The following is a 17,700-nucleotide window of genomic DNA, read 5'->3' on the forward strand; positions in this document are numbered from 1 at the left end:
TGGTACGTCGGCCTGCATATGATCCATCACACCGTGACACCCGGGCTTAAAACTGGAAGGTCTGGAGAGGAGCAAAGGAGACGATACCTAAAAGGTCTGGTCAGGTCAAAAAACATTTGTGGCAAGATGAAACCCTTTAGAGATGTACCAGCCAAAATTGCCTTGTCAGAAACTGTTAGTTAGCACTGTTACTTCCTCACATGGAAACAATTTTCTGTTTTCATGAGCAACAGTGAATCTGTATAGACTAAATGAACAGTCCCAAGGTTATAACCAAAGGTAAATAGGAAGATAGTAAGTGGTAAACATAAATCAACAAGGTTAGCTTAGCCTGAGTGGCTGCCTTTTTTCCGAAAGCATTGTTAAATACCCTAATTTAGCATCTGTGGATATGACAACGGTGCATAAAATACCATTCGACCATCAGACAAGCCAGGACACGACTGAATTCTTTAACACATATGCTGAAGAGGATCCACTCACGTCGGCATGCTGAACGCTTGAAATTGTCTAAACCCGAGCTACCTTAAAAATAATTTACTCCTCAGATGTGGACAAAACATTCAACAAGAAGGTGACATCATGGTTAAAGTAACAGACACAACCTGTAAAATTCACAGATGCAACAGGACACTGTGAATTTTACACCACTGATCCAAACATCAACATACTATTTGAACAAGTACTGCATTAAAGAAAGTTTTTAAATAATTATTAGCCATTAAATTCAATGGAATCCTATAATCTGTGTGATTATCTCTATAGTTCATCAAAAATACTAGAGTACCAAGAAACATATAATGATACGCATTGGTTATTTAAATAGTTTTGTTTATTGGTAAAAAAAAAAAAGTAGAAATGGATGAAATGTGAAAACAAGAGCAATCAATCCTGCACCACTTTCAAAGGAACCCCCCTAAATCAACAGTAGGACTCTGACTCCTCTCAAAAGCAAGATGAATTTTCAAAGTATGGATCCAGCCACGTCTCAAAGCAATCAACACAAACTGTTACACGCATCACTTAAAACACTAAATGAAAAACATAAAAGCAAAAAGTAAAATGCGCCTCTCACATTCACGATTGCTGCCACCCCTTCTAGCACAGCCTGTTCATGTTAACTGTGAGAGGCTGAGGGACGGAGTGGCAGATGATCTCAGATGGGTGTTGGGGGCGTGTGTGCAGATTTGCTACCAATATCTTGAGGAAGGATCTTTAAACCCACATGGAATTTCTGTCAATGTTATAACAAATGATTACATAAGGCAGGAATATTTTGTACCCGCCTAAAATTTGACATTATATACAAAAATATAAATTCAGATGCGTAGGAAACCGTTCACAAGGAAGCTCCTGTTCCACAACTTCCTCTTGGCGTTTCAGTGTCTGTGGTTGTAATTACAGATGAGACTTCATCCGTCTGATCCAATATCTTGATTGGATCTGTTTGTAAACCCACATCACAACTTCCTCTCGGCGTTTCAGTGTCTGTGGTTGTAATTACAGATGAGACTTCATCCGTCTGATCCAAAGCTGATTGGATCCTGTTTGTAAAACCTGCGGGGAGGCTAGAAAAGACCCTGAGCTTCCACGCTCACCTCTGACCCCCCCACTCCAGACTGGTTCACATCTCAACAGGGGGTAAATTAACCCACTCTGTTGCCTCTTTCCACTGAGGCTGTAGATTATATTTTTAGCCTTCACCATAAAGCAATTTTGAGTGTTACTTTAATTTTACAAGCGTGTAGATGGACAATGAGACGGGCGAAAACCTTCCTGACTTTAATTACTCCTCCTTCTGTTCAGGAATATGGACTTGAGCCCAAGCTAATGACCAACTACACACTCACAAACAAACCCGCCGTCACTGAGCCACTTAATCGGTCTCAACCTGTGATCCAACCTGTCACATCCCCCTCGTCCCTCTCGGCTCTGCAGGACTTACCCAAATAACCACAGCTAATTAGATTTGTGCAGTAACTACTGGAAATAAGGAGCTCTGCCTTTATATATCGGTGTAATTAAATGATGCACTGCGTGACTTATCAATTGGGATTTATTTTTAAAATGAAAGCAAAAAAATAAAAATCCCCAAATAAATTTAGCCATATCACATAAGCCTGTCGCAATAACAAAAAGTTACATTAATCTCATGATAAATTAAAATGAGCACAATCGACGATAATTTATCGTTTTTCTCTTTTTTTCGGTCTTTCTAACCTAAAACTGGATGACAAGAGTCTTCAGTTTGGTGTTTTGGTCTCAACTAGCCTCGTTTTAAAAGGCCAATTTTTCTCTACAGAGACTTCATAATTCATTTATTTTGTTTATTTATTTTAGAGATCTGGTTTAGCTCTAGTGTTAAATGTTCAACAGAAATGAAATTTTGTTGATCTTTGAGAACGTGTTCAATTTAACTTGGCTCTGCCAAATCTTAAAGAAAGAAAAACGTCAAGTAAATAACGAGCTGACAAACCTGGAGAAATGTGGCGAAGGTTTTGAAACTTTCCTTTAAGGATGAAACAATGTGAAAATCTGGACAGATATTGGTACTCCACACTAGCATTGTTGTTACGTCCGATTACTGATATTTACCGATATCACATGTACAAAACATACTCTGAAACACAAGTGTATTAAAAACTGTACTGTAAAGAATCTGTAACCAATAAAGAATAATTACAACCCTGGTTTTACTGATCCATACATCGTATTTTACAAGATCCGGAACAAAAAGTCGAGCAATAAAAGCACCAATTCTTCTGTAGTAACAACTACTCTAAATGTGTAAATAAATTAATAAATTACTTCTTGTTCTCAAAATTATGCAGATGCAAATATCTGCATCTCTTCTGCCTCTTACACACGATAACTGGTTTGAAGAAAAGAAAAAGGAAAGAAATCTGCACAAACAATGAAGTGAGCCAACGCAGAGAAACAGAGCTAATGTTTTATTCTCCGTGAAAATTCCTCTGGTGTCGCTGTGTGGAGCGTCGGAGCTCCTCGCTTGGTGGTAAGCCAAATGTCATTTAACAAAGAGGCATCAGGGAGCACAACACTGAACAAAAAACATTTTAAAAAACGAGCTGGAGAAGCCGTCAGCTATATGAAAAGCTATTTTCAAGAGGGCTTTATTTGTTTGATGCTACCAAAAGCAGGAGATTAATTTGTTTTTTGTTTGATGTTGCATTAGGCAGACCATGGGAGACTCTTTAAATTTTTAAACGTTCGAGCTGTCTTCATTTTAACTCCCTCCTTTTTTGTGACTCTAACCTCCATTTTTTTTTTTTTTTTTTTTTACTGTTTTCATCCTTAGTGTCGAAAACTCCATGTTCCCCAAACCCCCTTTTCTCCAGCTTTAGCTCTCTTTGATGTCTTCATTTACGCTGATGCTCTTGGGTGAGAGGCCATTGTACAAAAATGATTGCAGTTATAGAGCCACTCCCCTTGTCCCCCCCCAGTGTTTTGTACTAATCCTCCCTAGAAACAAATCATCCAAAACTGTAAAAGAGAAGAAGAGCAGAGAGGAAGCGAGGAGCCTGATGCTTGCCTCCCTCTGTCCCTTTATCCCCCTCCTCATCTCCGCTCTCTGACATGCGGCCTCTGACTCTGTAGGGTCGTTGTCATGGTTTCTATGGAGGACTTTCTGGTTTTGGCAGCAGAATGGAGTGATCGGGACAGAACTGTAGTTAGTTTACAGTGGAGAAAATACAGCCACCGACTAAGAAAACAAAGCTCCAAGAAGAAACGGTGTGGAGAAAAACAACAAACTCACCAAGTATTTTTGGTCCAGTTTCTAGTGCAAATATCTTAGTCCGATTGAAATAAGACAAAACAAACGTACAAAGCAACTTTTTTTTTTTTTTTTAGTAAGAAATAGAAGTTTGTTTAAAGTCAATAATTCCTCAATATTGATGTTTTAAAAAGTACTAGTTTCAATGCCAGGTTATTTCACTTATAAGATGTTCTCAAACAAACTTCTGGGACCTTCACAGAAAAAAAAAAGGTTTTACACAAATGTTAAAATTGCACGGGGCGTGCTGTGGTGACGTAGGGGATAGCGCAACCCACATTTGGAGGCCTTGAGTCCTCGACGCGGCCGTCGCGGGTTCGATTCCCGGACCCGGCCGACATTTGCCTCATGTCTTCCCCCCTCTTCCTCCTCCTTTTCTGTCAGCCTACTGTCATGTAAGGGACACTAGAGCCCACAAAAAGACCCCCTGGTGGGAAAAAAAAATAAAAAAAATTGCACACAGATGGCCTGCTTTTATTAAGTGGGTTCAGAAGGAAATTGGTTTTTTTTGTTAGGGGTATCAGCGTAAAGGCGATGCAATTTCTAAAGAAATATCCAAAAACATGTGTATTTATTTTTCCACCCTTCAACAATGCGTTATTTTGCATCCCTAGGTCTCAAAGGCTACATTAACACAAGAGCTCTGGAAACGCTTCTTGTTTAGACGACACCGTCTAAACACCTTGAGGAAGCTGCAGTTATCATGCCAGGCCACTAGATGGCGTGTGGATAATAGAACGAGAACTGCAGTTCAAAGGACGTAGTTGACTTATTGCCACCTGTTCGGAGGAGAAGCGAGTGTACCTCCTCCACCGTTACCTTTACATTTTACTTGTTCATCAGACCATTGATTAAAACATTTAAACATAACATGTTTTACACAGAGCTGAAGGTGCTTTACACCAGTCCTACCTTCTCGTATCGTACCCTCTTTTTATTGTCTGCTACTGTGGTTAGTAAACAGGTCAGTTCTGGGCTGAGTGTTGTGTTACTGGGGAGCATTCACCCTCTGCCCGGTTGAGGGTTGCGGGGAAAAAAAACCTCCCCTCGTGCCCCTCTGCGACCCAGTCTCCCACAATTAAATGTGCCGGCCTCAGCGCGATTGCAACAAGTCATCCGGCAAAAACCATGTGACCTGACACTGTCTCACACACACACACAGTACGGAACAAACTGGGTTCTACTGAAGCAGGGATAGTAGGACGAGGAGGTTCTACTGGGGAGAGACAGGTCACATCGATTCCAACGTCCCAGTTTCTCTGGTCTGGGAAGAAACAGGGAGGTGCCCATAAAAGACACAGATACTTGTAAAAGATGGAGGCTTATGTTATCTGCCACTTTACAATTACAACTAATGGGCCTGGCAGAGATAACGCCAATAAGCCACTTTGGCTCACCGTGGATAGTTTTACAACGTTTCAGAAACAGGGTGTCCGCGCATTCTTAAAACATCTTGCATTTTTGTATGCAAAATAAAGGCTTTAAAATGTCTTGAATTCCTTTTAAAAAATGTAATATAGCCTTAAACACGTTAATGACAGGTCTTAAATTTTATTGTGGCTGGACCATTTAATATTGTATATTCTATGTACTTATTTATCTTCCAGGATTTTCCTGTCAGGCAGAAGCTTGAGTCGCGCACACTTTAAGGTTGAGGCTACTGCTGATAATTTGCTAATATGCTAGCTGGCTAACTAGCCTTTTTTTTTCATCTGTCATGGGTAAGTGCAAAATTATAACTAATTGGCTGGATAACGTTCATCTTTACTAGGCCTGTCACAATAACAATAACAAATTTTGATTTCGATTAATTGTCTCAATAATTATTGCGATAAACAATATTGCTTGAATATTGCTTGAAGGCCGGAAGAAACGATAAAGCCGATAAATTAAAATTAAGTCGATAACTTTCATTTATCGGGCGATTAATTGATTTATTGTTTATTGCGACAGGCCTAATCTTCGCCATTGCTGTGTACATTCTGCGCAATAACGCTTGGCACTACGGGGGTTAACACTGTAGAGAGCCAGTGTGAGAAGCACAAAGCAAAGTAGGGCTGCCATTTGCTTTCCTTGCCGCTGATTGGCTGAACTCTCAAAAGCAGAGAGAATGAACACTGTAGGTATTAGCTTCTGCTAGTGCTAAGGCGGTTTCCACTGTGTGCACTAATACATGTAATAGTGTGAAGTGTTCCTGATTTCGTTGCTTTTTTTGTTGCATATTTGCCACACTAAAGTGTCAAAATATCAAACCAATTGAAATATTAGTGAAAGACAACACAATTAAATACAAAATGCCCTTTTTAAATGAAGGTGTTTATTACTAAGAAAACAAAAATCCAAACCTACATGGCCTTATGTGAAAAAGGGATTCCCCCCTGTTAAAACATAACTCAACTATTTTGCAAACATGCCAAAAATTAGAACATCAGAGAAGGGGCAAACTGTTTTTCACACCACTGTAGTAAGGTATACTTGGTATCTGAACTTCTAAGATAAGCAGCTCTGAGCGTTTTTAGAGGAGCGTCTCAAGTATTTCAGTTAGATTTTAGCTAACTCCATAACTCCTGTGAATACTGGGCATTCACTTCAATGAAAAGAACCTACTGCTACTACCTTTCAGGCTTTTTATCATACAAAAAAGGGACTTTTCAGAAGTGTTAGTAGTATCAGACTCTGACAATTTATAAATTTATGCAGGTATCTCAGTTTTCCAAAGTACTGAACTGTAAAAGCTCACCATGACTTCTGACCTCAGTGGGGGAAAACAAAATACAAGCTCAACTGATGGATCAATAAGAATGTTAAGTTGTGCTCATATCAGCCATTATTGCGTTCTTCGTTGATATATTATCATAGCCAACCCAGAGTCAGGCGGCCACGGAGGAGTGCTTAGGATCGTTGGCTTCACCTATAAAACCACCAGCGACACCCGAGCGTGAGCACCCAAACGCTGCCCCCGAGAAACGGCCGCCGTTTCCACGCAGAGAGGCATGCTGTAAATGAACGAGCTTGGAAACCGCTGGCTCGAGTCAGTCGGGGCGGAAGGAAAGCCAGACGGAAAACTACAAATTTTTCATGACATCAGAGAGCAGCCAGAAACGGCGAGTGCGGCAGACTGGGGTACGAGCAGGACGATGAGTGTCCTTATGCAGCTGGGTCATAGCCCACACACACATACACACACACACACACACACACACACACACACACACACACACACACGTGTGTCTTCAGTGATTGTTGCACTGTGAATGACCCCAGAGGGACCAGATGGATGTTAGGTCAGGGCGACAGGTGAACGCAGAGTGAAGCTCACAGATTTAGGGGGAAAAAAAATGTTTCTAGATAAATGCTTTAAAAAATGTGTCCAGATCCTGACAAAACCTATGATGTTATGTTTACTAAAAATCCAACCTCAACAAAAAAAAACAACTGTTGACTAAATTATTCGTTTGTTAGAAGAAACTAAAAAACAAGAAAGAAGTAGATTATTTTTCACTTACCTTTTTTAAGGCATGACGAAAGTAACTGAATTATCTAGGGATGAAAAATTAATCGGGATTAATTGTGATTAGTCACAATTAGCAATGATTAATCAATTAGTGAAATAATCGTGACCTAAGTTAATAATCTATTAGCTATTCAAATTCTGTTAAAGTCCTATTAAGCACCTTTCGCCATCCAATTATTAGTAGGCTAATTATAAAAATAATCAACAGATTAGCCCTTCACTGTATTATCCTTTGATACAAATGATCAAGTGTACACTAAAGGAATGCTGTATAGTGGCATTTTAGGAAATCGAATGTTTTTTTCTTGTTTTTAAAAAAGAATTCAATTATTTTTAGGATATTTCTTATATTGTACAAAAATGCTTAAGTGATAAAATAAAAAATCTGCAGAATGTGGAAATTGTTTTTATCCGATTAATCGTCAGGATAATTGATTACTAAAATAGTAATTGTCCTTTTGCAACAACCATTTCTATTTTCTTTAAATGTTTGTGAACTAACTGTATTTACACTGCCGACCATTTCCTCTATAACTAAAATTATTTTCTCTGATGAGCTGAAAATCCACTTCTGGTTCTAAGTGGCAGCTGATCACAGTTTGCCATTTCGTGTTTATTTTCCAGCTTTTGGAGAACGGACCACCTGCTCTCAATCAGGTTAAGCTTCCTAGCCACCTTTTGGGTAAAATATTATTCTAATACCCCCACCAAATTGCCCCTTGATTGATAGAAAGTATTGCTCTGGGAGGACATTTTGAAATCCCTCTTATTTCCTAACAATGTCCTCAGATAACATTGTAACCCAACTCATCTGGATGAGAAGCAACCCCATGAATAGTCCAGTTGTACTTTATATTGACTCAAACTATTTGATTATTATTTAAGTTTAAGAACATTACTATAAAACCCTGAGTAAATCCCCCTAATGTGGTACAGAAGTTTAAGTGAAACAGACTCAAACTACTACGTTTTGGTCATAACAGCCACACCTATTTCCACCCAGGTCGATGTGAAGGAACATCATTTTACTCTGCACTCTGTCATGAGATGCTGGACCATTTGCAGGAATATTAAATGGTATATTTCCACTTCCTGTCATTGTCAGCGTTTAATACTTTGCTAATCTACTCATAAATCCCACAGCACACAAGTATTTTTCACAGGATAAAATCTTTTTCAGTTCGAGTAAGTGTAGTGACAGACGGAAAACCAACTGTTGCCAGTGTTGAACAAGCTCTGCAATGGTGGCCATTTTATTTTATTTTGCTGTAAAGTAAAGCTAATACAACTCTTCACGACTATTACTGTGTATCTAATCAGCATGGGAAGCAACTTGGGACTCCTGACAATACCTTTAAGTCAGTAGCAAACCTTTTTTTGTGACAGTGAAGCCAAAAAAGCGGATTTACGTGCAACGACATGGAGGACTTTTCAAACCATGAATGAGTGATTGATGGATTTGCCCTTTAAAGCACTATCGTCATGAATAACACTTACTCTAAACAAGCGGTGGGCAATATGAACTTAAAGTGTTGTCACGATATTTTGTGGTAGTATTACGATAACGTTTAATAAACTGCATGACTGTGACTGAGTGTCGCAGGAATTATAGTCCCACAAACACAAATAAATCTCTTGAAAAAACATTCCTATTTGTAATACGCTTCTTTAGGACACCAGGAACATAAAGTGTGATTTATGTCATTAAAATGCACACAGTGGCTGCATTTAGTCATATTTTCTAATCTATTAATATTTACTGTCACACCTTAAATGAACAAACAGTGAATTAGCAAAAATAAAAATTCCAACAACACGGACACTTTTAGGAGGTTTTAAACATCACTAACTGGAGTTTATCGAGACAACGATAAATCGATCTTATAAGAAATTCATCACAATAAAGGATAAATGATCCGATAAATGTTAACCGCCAAATATTTTCACATGCAGCATACAAAAATGCTGCAAAATTCCAGAAAATGTCCTTTTATTCAAGCAGTGAATAAATCCATAGTTCATTTTCACCCATTGAAGTTAAGTAACCATGTGTGCTGCGAGTTGAGGCTTCTTGGCCCTTCTTCCTCCATCATTGGCTTATGTAATAAATCAGTACAAGCTTCTGTGAGCACAGCCTCTCATGAATACGACCCTGTTGTACAGCAGCTTCACAAACAAGCATTTAAAAAAAGCCTATTATCTAATCCGAGTTCAGACATGAAAGGACCCCCTGAAGTGGACTCCGAATGCAGAGCGGTTATGATGAGGACGACCGTTTCCAAATCGCCATAAAATATATATCAGGTCTGGTCATTCATCTCTTATTCTGACATGTTTTAAAGTAAAAGCTTTGACTTTTATTTCATTTGAAGCATTCATTTTCCTGCCTGGGATAAATATGACGGCACACATAAACATAGTCGGTTCAGATCCAGCCAATCACCCTCAAATGACCAGGAACAATCCACCAAAGCTTAAGAGTGTCATGAACTATAAGCCATTAGAGCAGCAGCATCAAAGTCCACAATAATAAATCCAGTTTTCATCTGCTAATATGAACAAACTAAATATCTGGGTGACAATTTTACTGTCTGATGGGACAAGGATTCAGCTATTTGTTCACAATGACAGGAAATGTTTGTAAAAGTCAAATTGAAGCTTTCAAACCAAAGCAAGCTTTAATGACTATCAATGTATCTTTTATGCATGTTTAAGAAATCCTTTAATCTCCCATGGCAACAATTCAGCTGTGCAAAAACGCTTGGGTTGAGCTGCGTCTTGAAGGAGCTGCGCCTTCAAGACGCAGCTCCTCCTCACAGCTGCAGTTTCCAAGCTTCCGCCTCACAGAACAACCTCCCCTGAGACGCCCTCATTCAGCTCCTTCAGACTAGCCAGCAGTCATTAGCAAAAGCCTGGTGGAACTGCGCATCCGCTAAGCTTATTATATGAGCTACTTCCCAGTACACCGCTGGTAAAAACATTAAAGGGTTAATAGACGATGACTTCCTGAAGGCGGAGTTTCAGAAAGAGCAAGAGCTTCTTAAAGAAGCAGAGTCTCAATTTTGAGGCATTAAATTAAGTCGTATTTGGAAAATACACAATACTGCCCCTTTAAGTCTGTGTTCTTGTGTTTTTTTTTAAAAGTTTTTATATGGATCATGCATAAAATTAAGTAATTGAATGAAAAATTAATGCATCGTGGTATGCCAAACTGCTCTGGGGAATAATATTAATGGTCCACAATCTCTGCAGCTTATCTTTTACTGCCCATCAGCACCAATCCCTTTGTTGACCTATTTAATATGCTAAAGGCTAATTAAAGATTTTTTTTTAAGTTACATTCCTCAAATTACAGAATACCACCCAAACATCACAGACTGCTTAGACCAAGGAGGACTTTAAACATGAAGGCATGTTAAAAGCAACAAAAGCTGTAACATCAAAAAGCAATAATAATAATAATAATAATAATAATAATAATAATAATAATAATAATAATAAGTGCTTTTTTTAGACTGAAAACCACATCTCAATGCCGTCCATTTTAAAGCACACCTTATGTCCACACATAGAATAGACCCAGTGCCATTCTCTTCTGTTTCAGCAGCTACTTTTGAGCAGATCCACTGGATCCCGGTTACAGACATAATCCTCTGCACACCTCCTCTTCTTTATTCCCCATTCCATTCCTCTATCCGCCTCTCTCTTTGGAAGCCTGAAGCGTGTTTTCTGCCAAATCCTGCAAGAAAAATCCTCCCAACTGGTGACATTTTGTTGCAGGCAATCAGAGAGAGAGAGAGAGAGAGAGAGAGAGAGAGACACCTGACCAGCGCGCCGCCGCCACACGGGAGGAGAAAATGGTGTGAATGGTGCAAAGGAGCGCCTGTCTTGCGTTCAATCATTAAAACATACATATATATAAATCCAGATAAATCCGCGCGCATTTATTTGATCACGTTTGAAGCTCCGTAAGTACGCACGTATTGCCTTTTTATTTAATTTTTTTTTTGCGTGCAACAATAACAAACACAAATGCATCATCCTCCATTCCCCCACCCTCCCCCTCATCCTCCACCGTGGCAACGTGCCCCCGCATGGCCACGACTCCACGCCACGGCCGTGGCATGCGAAGCTGATTGGAAATCCGCTCACATTTACCTGGCTGCGGCACCTCCCGTCACCTCCTCTCTCGCTCTCGGTTATTTCGAAGCTCCTCGCCGTGCCTCGTCCGCTGCGCCGCGCTTCATTTCAGATCCCCCATGCTGGCTGATAGATGGAGGAAGAGATGGATGGAGGAAGGGATGGAGAAGAGGTGCAGGAGGACAGAAGAGGGGCGGAAGCCTTTGAAGTGAGGAAATGTAGGTCCCCGCTCGAAACCGAGCTGCACGCACTGGATTTATGTCGTTTCCAAGGCAGCGTCTGTCGACCCGACGGGTATCAAGCTGGAGAGCGCGAAACAACAAGTCAACATCCGGTGGGAACGTCAAAATAAAAGCAGTTTAATCGATTTTAGAGTAAAATACGTCCAGTTTGTGTTTGATATAGCGTTCGTTAACGACACTGAATGTCCAGAAAAGCATCCAATTATTAATCCTCACATTAGGTTTTAATGTTGCGCTCAACAAAAAGAATCCTATTCCTATTTTGTTGTTGTTTTACGTTTTATTTGTAAGTGTTTCGTCCATTTTTTACTTTCCGTTTTAGATTCAGAATGCTTCTTGGATAAAAAAAAAAGGGTTTATTGACTTTCTTCCCATTTTTTGTCTGTATAGCTACAAGCATCAATTATTTTAATCATTGTTTAAAAATAATGTCGCTGGGTTGGAAGTGAATAAATTCCGAAGTGGAAGGAACATTTTCAGATAAAAAAAAAAAAAAATGTAATAGGTAGTGTGCATTTGAATGCAGACCTCTTTACAATTTAAATTATGTATTTATTTTGTTGACTCTAACACCCCTTGATAAAAGTCAGTGCAATCAACAGTTTTAAGAAGGGGGTATCAACAATAATATCGGAATGACAGACTTTAATGGAGTAAACAACCGTTTTATTTAGTGTTATAAGAGTAAAGGAGATGCTTTATATTTGTATAGGCAAAGCAGTCAGTCTATTAATTTTAGGGATAGAAAACATAGATTAGCTTCACTCTACCCTTTATGAACAGATTGTGTTATGTTTACGTTTTTTATTTATTATTTCATTTCATCACCTACATAAACGTCATGATTAATCTTCTAACACAAAATAGTTTCAATTGTTAAAAAAATTATCTTTCACTTCACAATTAGATTGGAAAGCAGAAAAATGTCATTTGAATAATTTGTTGTCCATTTAGGTTTTATATGTAGCTCGCAGTTAGTTAGCAGATTGGTAAATTAATCAAATAGTATATTATTTTATTAACACACCAAATCCGTGCCCATATTTACTTACTAGACTTGAACGAATATTTGATTGAAGGCGGACAGCTTTAACCTTTATGGTGCATGCAAGCTCCTAGAGTGTAATCTATATTTCTACGTTAACGTTGCGTCTTTCGTTCAAAAAATATGCTACAAAACATTTCTGTAAATCGTCAATAGTAAACTGGTCAACAAAGTAAATTAAATTTGTCTTACTTTGTGTAGATCTGGACATGAGACGTTGCTGTTTTTGCTAGCTTGACGTAGCTGTCAGGCTCAAACAGAGCCGCAGCAAACCACCCGAAGAACGCATGCGTACCCGAACCTTTCCGAATCTTTCCGATGGCAGTCGAGTTTTGTCTACGTCGAGAAGAAAGCCTCCGCCACGGGGCCTAAACACGACGTTTTCTTTCTTTCTACACGCTTATTTCGACTTAATAAACCACAGAAGCTGGTTTCACAGGTATTCTTCCGCCAGGAACTAGTTACAACTGAAAAAATGACTCTACATGTTGCATTTTGTATTTGAGTTAGTGTGCTGCTAATCCTAATTATAATCCAATTAAACGCTCGTGCTATCGAAAAACGAAAAGCCTTAGTCGGGTCGTTACACTATTTGTTGTGAAAACACTGAAGCTTCACTTCCCACCACGAAAATAAAACTGTAAAGACTGAAGACCTAGAGGACTTTAAACAGTATGAAATAAATATGTAAATATGAATTATTTCCCAAGCTCAGTAAAAGTGCAATAAACGCTTTCATATTTACAGCTGTCAAAGCTAAAATTGTGTTTTTAGTCATTTCTTTCAATTCACTCATAAAGTACATTTTTCTCATCATATTAATCACTTTGTGAGATAAAAGGGGCGCCTCTGGCTTTTCATATAAACGATTAAGTGTACTGTGCTGCAAGATAAATATTACATACTCTGCTGCTATTCCCCACAGTTACCACTGGGTGGTGCTGCTGCATCACGTTTCAAACAGATCTCCGTCCCTGGCCGTGGTGCTGATTTTAATGGCGCTACCTAACGCGCTCTCTGTCACTGCCCGCGGTGCTGATCCATCCCAGCCCTAAAAGAGCATCTTCTCGTCGATCATACATCAGAGATAGATGAGCCATTTAGCTTTAAACGCACGGGAACTACAAATGATCACACTGAAATTAGATTCCACACACAAAAAGGTGTTTGTTATTTAAAAAAAAATATTATTGTTATTCTTCACATGAAGCCAACATGAATTAAAGAACAGGTTCTCTTAAAGCTAAAGGAAAGTGATCCATCATGGTCACCGCCAGCTTCGTATAGGCTCAGTTAATTCTCACTGCACCATTCAGAATAAATCTGCCATTATCTATAGTGGCACTGCTAAAGCTGGAGGTATAGTTTAAAATTATTAACTATATTTATAAATAATCCTTGATTTTAGTAATAACATATTTCTTTATTAATAGTAGTAGTAAGTAAAAAGGCATTGTCAATAAGGCCAACTGTCCCAAGTCATTATTTTGGTCATTGCTAGGAAAAAAGGGCAATAAATCAAAAACCCAACTAGCTTAAAAATAGTCGTAACTCTTTTAAATGACACTGAATGAATATTTCTAGGATAATAGAGAAAACTTAAATGTATAGTTTGTTTTAGCTTTATCCTTTGTCAAAATCAACAAAAATAATAGTCGTGTATTTCCTTCTTTTTATCGTAACCTTTCTTTAATTTCAATTTGTTGAGACGTTCGTTGTCATGTACGCAGCTTTGTCGCCACCTTGTGGCTCATTGTAGCAATTACACTTATTACAAGGGTTGGCTAACCTCAAAACAACCTTTAGTGTAGGTCCGTCTAGCGAGATCACTACTGGGCTCTTGAAGTTTGAATGGCATAAAAAATGCAATGCTGACGTTTTCAGCAGAGCATCGGTTACTACAGTTACTGCTTTAGCTTGAAGTCTTGCCTGCAGCACCTTCATTTATCAGTAATCAGCCTGAGGCCCCTTTAAAATTGGATGAAGTGTGTTTTTCAGGAAACCACAGTGGCTTTTCTGATTTATCATCCTGCCAGCTCTCCACACCACTTTATGCTCGCAATCATGTAAAGAGCTTCTTAAGTCGGTCTGCGCCAAGTGCCGCTCTTATTTCGTATGTAAGTTGAATAGATTTTGTCTTCTAACATATCAATTTCATTGAGGTTGTATCAAAACAAGCTACTCTGGTGATTGGAAAAAGTAATCCAATTAAAGTTAACATAGCACTCTGGAGGACGGGTGGTCAACTCCGGTCTTAAAGAGCTGGCGTCCTGCATATTTTAGATGTTTCCCTGGTTTACCAACTGAATAGTTTATGTGCAGAAGGCCAGTTCATCCATTAATTCAGCTGTACTGGGACATCCAGAACCTACAGGATCCTTGAAGACTGAGACCCAGATCTTGCAACTTTCTTTGTCAAACTTTTTTAGTAAAATCCTTCGCAAAGATCCAGTCATAATCAGTGAGAATATGAGTACTGATGAAGATCGTTTATGAAGTTTAAAGTAGCTTTAGAAAAGAACAGGTGTTAAATAAACTTGCCTGTGTTTCTGTATTAAAAATGTTTTTATTTGGTCTAGTCTAATCGTGTGCTTTTTATTAGCTGAATTTGGAAATTATATAGTTAACTGAGATAAGGACTTGGAAAAGTGAATAAAATCTATGTAATATGTGAATTAATAAAACTGTAGGTTTGTCACGTTGTAGATTTAGTGGCAACTTCAGTCAATAGCTGGGATAAATTATGAGATATTTTTTTCCAAATGATCCTCTGTGCTTATAGAATTATTTTTGAAAACTGCTCAGCGAACATTTTCTGTTTTCACATAAATTAGAAGTATGTTTCATGATAATAAATGCTGTTTTGCTAATCCTTTATTGTAGTTTCCATTATTAGTAGACCAAAACTTGCTGTTGCTTGATTTTACAGTAAAACTGTTTCACCGTCATTAGTTAAGATTTCCAAACCTTTATGCTTCTGACCCACAAAAGACCAATGACCCAATTATTGGTTGACAATACAAATATTTCTATAAAATCCATCAAAAATTGGCTTCAACAGTCTATGTAAAGGTTTTGTCAATTTACAAGTGTCCTTATCCCGTTGAACAATATAGCATAAATGTGCTTCACCATTATCATGTTCATTAAGATTAATTTATGCACAGCATCTCAAAACGCCATACTTCTGAATCAACAGCTTCAAAGGGAAGCTAGCAGCTTTCGACCAGGAAGTTTGAGCAAAGCTAATCGATGCAGTTAGCTCTCAGTAACATTAGCTTAGCCTAAACTTTGTAAAAGGAAGGAAATAAAAAACCAGAGTCTAATTAGAAGAACTCCTGTTTTGATAAAGTTGCCAGATTTTTATTACATTAACAAAACAAAAATAAACAAAGACCAAACAACGCAGCTGGCTATTGCATAGTTATATCAAAAGGATGTTATGCTATTCTGGCTTAAGTTAATGCGTGGAGTTAGCTGTTTAGCTGACCCAGAGCTTCTTTTACCGCCTCTGTACATTCACAACACATAAAAAATGATAGTGGTTTAATAAGATATCACATGATTACTTCACCTTCATTTTATTAAGTTTAAAATTTGGAACGATATCCAGAAAAATATTGACAGAAATAATTTGTTTATCTTAATTTTTTCTAAGTAAATGCCAGCATACAGAAAGAGAATTGTATACAATGTTTTTAAGGTTAAAGATGTTTTTTCCCCACCTGTTTACCTTAGCTGCCTAAACACATGCTAAGCTAGCTAGCTAACTGTCTCGTGCCATTTGAATGTTGACCTACAGTAGCCGTATGATTAATAAGTGCTCAGGGGACAAAAATGAATAAATAACAGATTATTTCTTTATTGTCAAAACATTTATTCTTATGCAGCTTTGTTGGAAATATAAAATTCAATGGATACAGAGGGACACTCAACAAATAACTGAAGCTATCCCTGTACACTCCAGACCCAGAACAAATTATTACTTTATAACTTTCCACATATGTCTTCACAGTGATTGCTTTCCTATATCTGGCTTTGATTGAATTTGCAGGGCTGGACACAATCAATACAAACCAGAAAATCAATCTCAGGCAGCAGCAGCTTGGGTCGCAGGTACACACAGGTACACTGGACGCATAGTTATTAAACTGTGGCTCTCTCTCTACTATTTCCCCTCCTCTATTTTTAACTCTAATCACAATGTATTATGTTGTAGAGGGGGAAAAAATGGCACCAGGAGGAAACTTATTTAAGGTCGGGCCAAGGAGATAAGAAACAACACTTCAAACCCAGAATGATGTTAAAAATGTATTTTACTCTAAATGAAAAGGTTTATGTTTTTCCCCTTTTACATGTTTATATGAGTGAGAAATAGGGCCGTAAAAATAAAAAATAAAGTAATAAAATTACAAAAATAAAGATAATATGACTTTATTCTCTTAATTTTAGTCTTTATATCATCGTAGCGTAGCCCTAATACTCTGTGGTATGTTTCAGGTTTTCAGCTCACCAAATAAGTTTTAGTATCAGACAAAAAGATCCTGATTGATTAAATGCAAGAAAAAGTTTAAAAAGTGCTTCATGAAGGAGGGGAGAAACTACGTCCAATCAAGGCTATCCCATTGAGAAAATGTAACCATCCCAGCAGAAATGAGAAATCATTTACATAGAACCTGTCAGACAGCATGAAGACCAAAAGACCTAAAAACTAAACAAATTAGTTACCGTCTAATAGTCTGAAAATTGTTACAAAGCCGTTTTAAACAGAAAACATGGAGCCAGGGTTGGCTAGTCCACCAGTTACTCCAGGACCTCATCAGTAGCTGCGTCTCCACAACAAATGTGAGCAAAATTTAGTCGATAATCCACTAATGTGAAAAAAAAAAAACCACACAAACATAATTAAGTAATTTTGGTGTTTCAATAATAATAATAAAAAACAACCCAATTAAAATCACACATG

At 38.1% G+C, this 17,700-nt stretch overlaps 1 protein-coding gene across 2 annotated transcripts in view; it reads right to left on the reverse strand.

The window, feature by feature from the left end:
* Nucleotides 1-13,045, reverse strand: part of zgc:109889 (uncharacterized protein LOC553542 homolog) — a 33,462-nt gene extending 20,417 nt beyond the window's left edge. For both annotated transcript variants that reach the window (XM_044096998.1, XM_044096997.1), the window contains exons 1-2: nt 12,927-13,045; nt 11,466-11,749 (exon numbers count right to left, since the gene is read on the reverse strand). The gene's annotated coding sequence lies outside the window, so the exon portion shown is untranslated. The remainder of the gene's footprint in view (nt 1-11,465; nt 11,750-12,926) is intronic.
* Between the last annotated feature and the right edge of the window lie 4,655 nt (nt 13,046-17,700).

This window comes from Gambusia affinis, linkage group LG18, assembly GCF_019740435.1.
Source record: "Gambusia affinis linkage group LG18, SWU_Gaff_1.0, whole genome shotgun sequence".
Classification (NCBI taxonomy): domain Eukaryota; kingdom Metazoa; phylum Chordata; class Actinopteri; order Cyprinodontiformes; family Poeciliidae; genus Gambusia; species Gambusia affinis.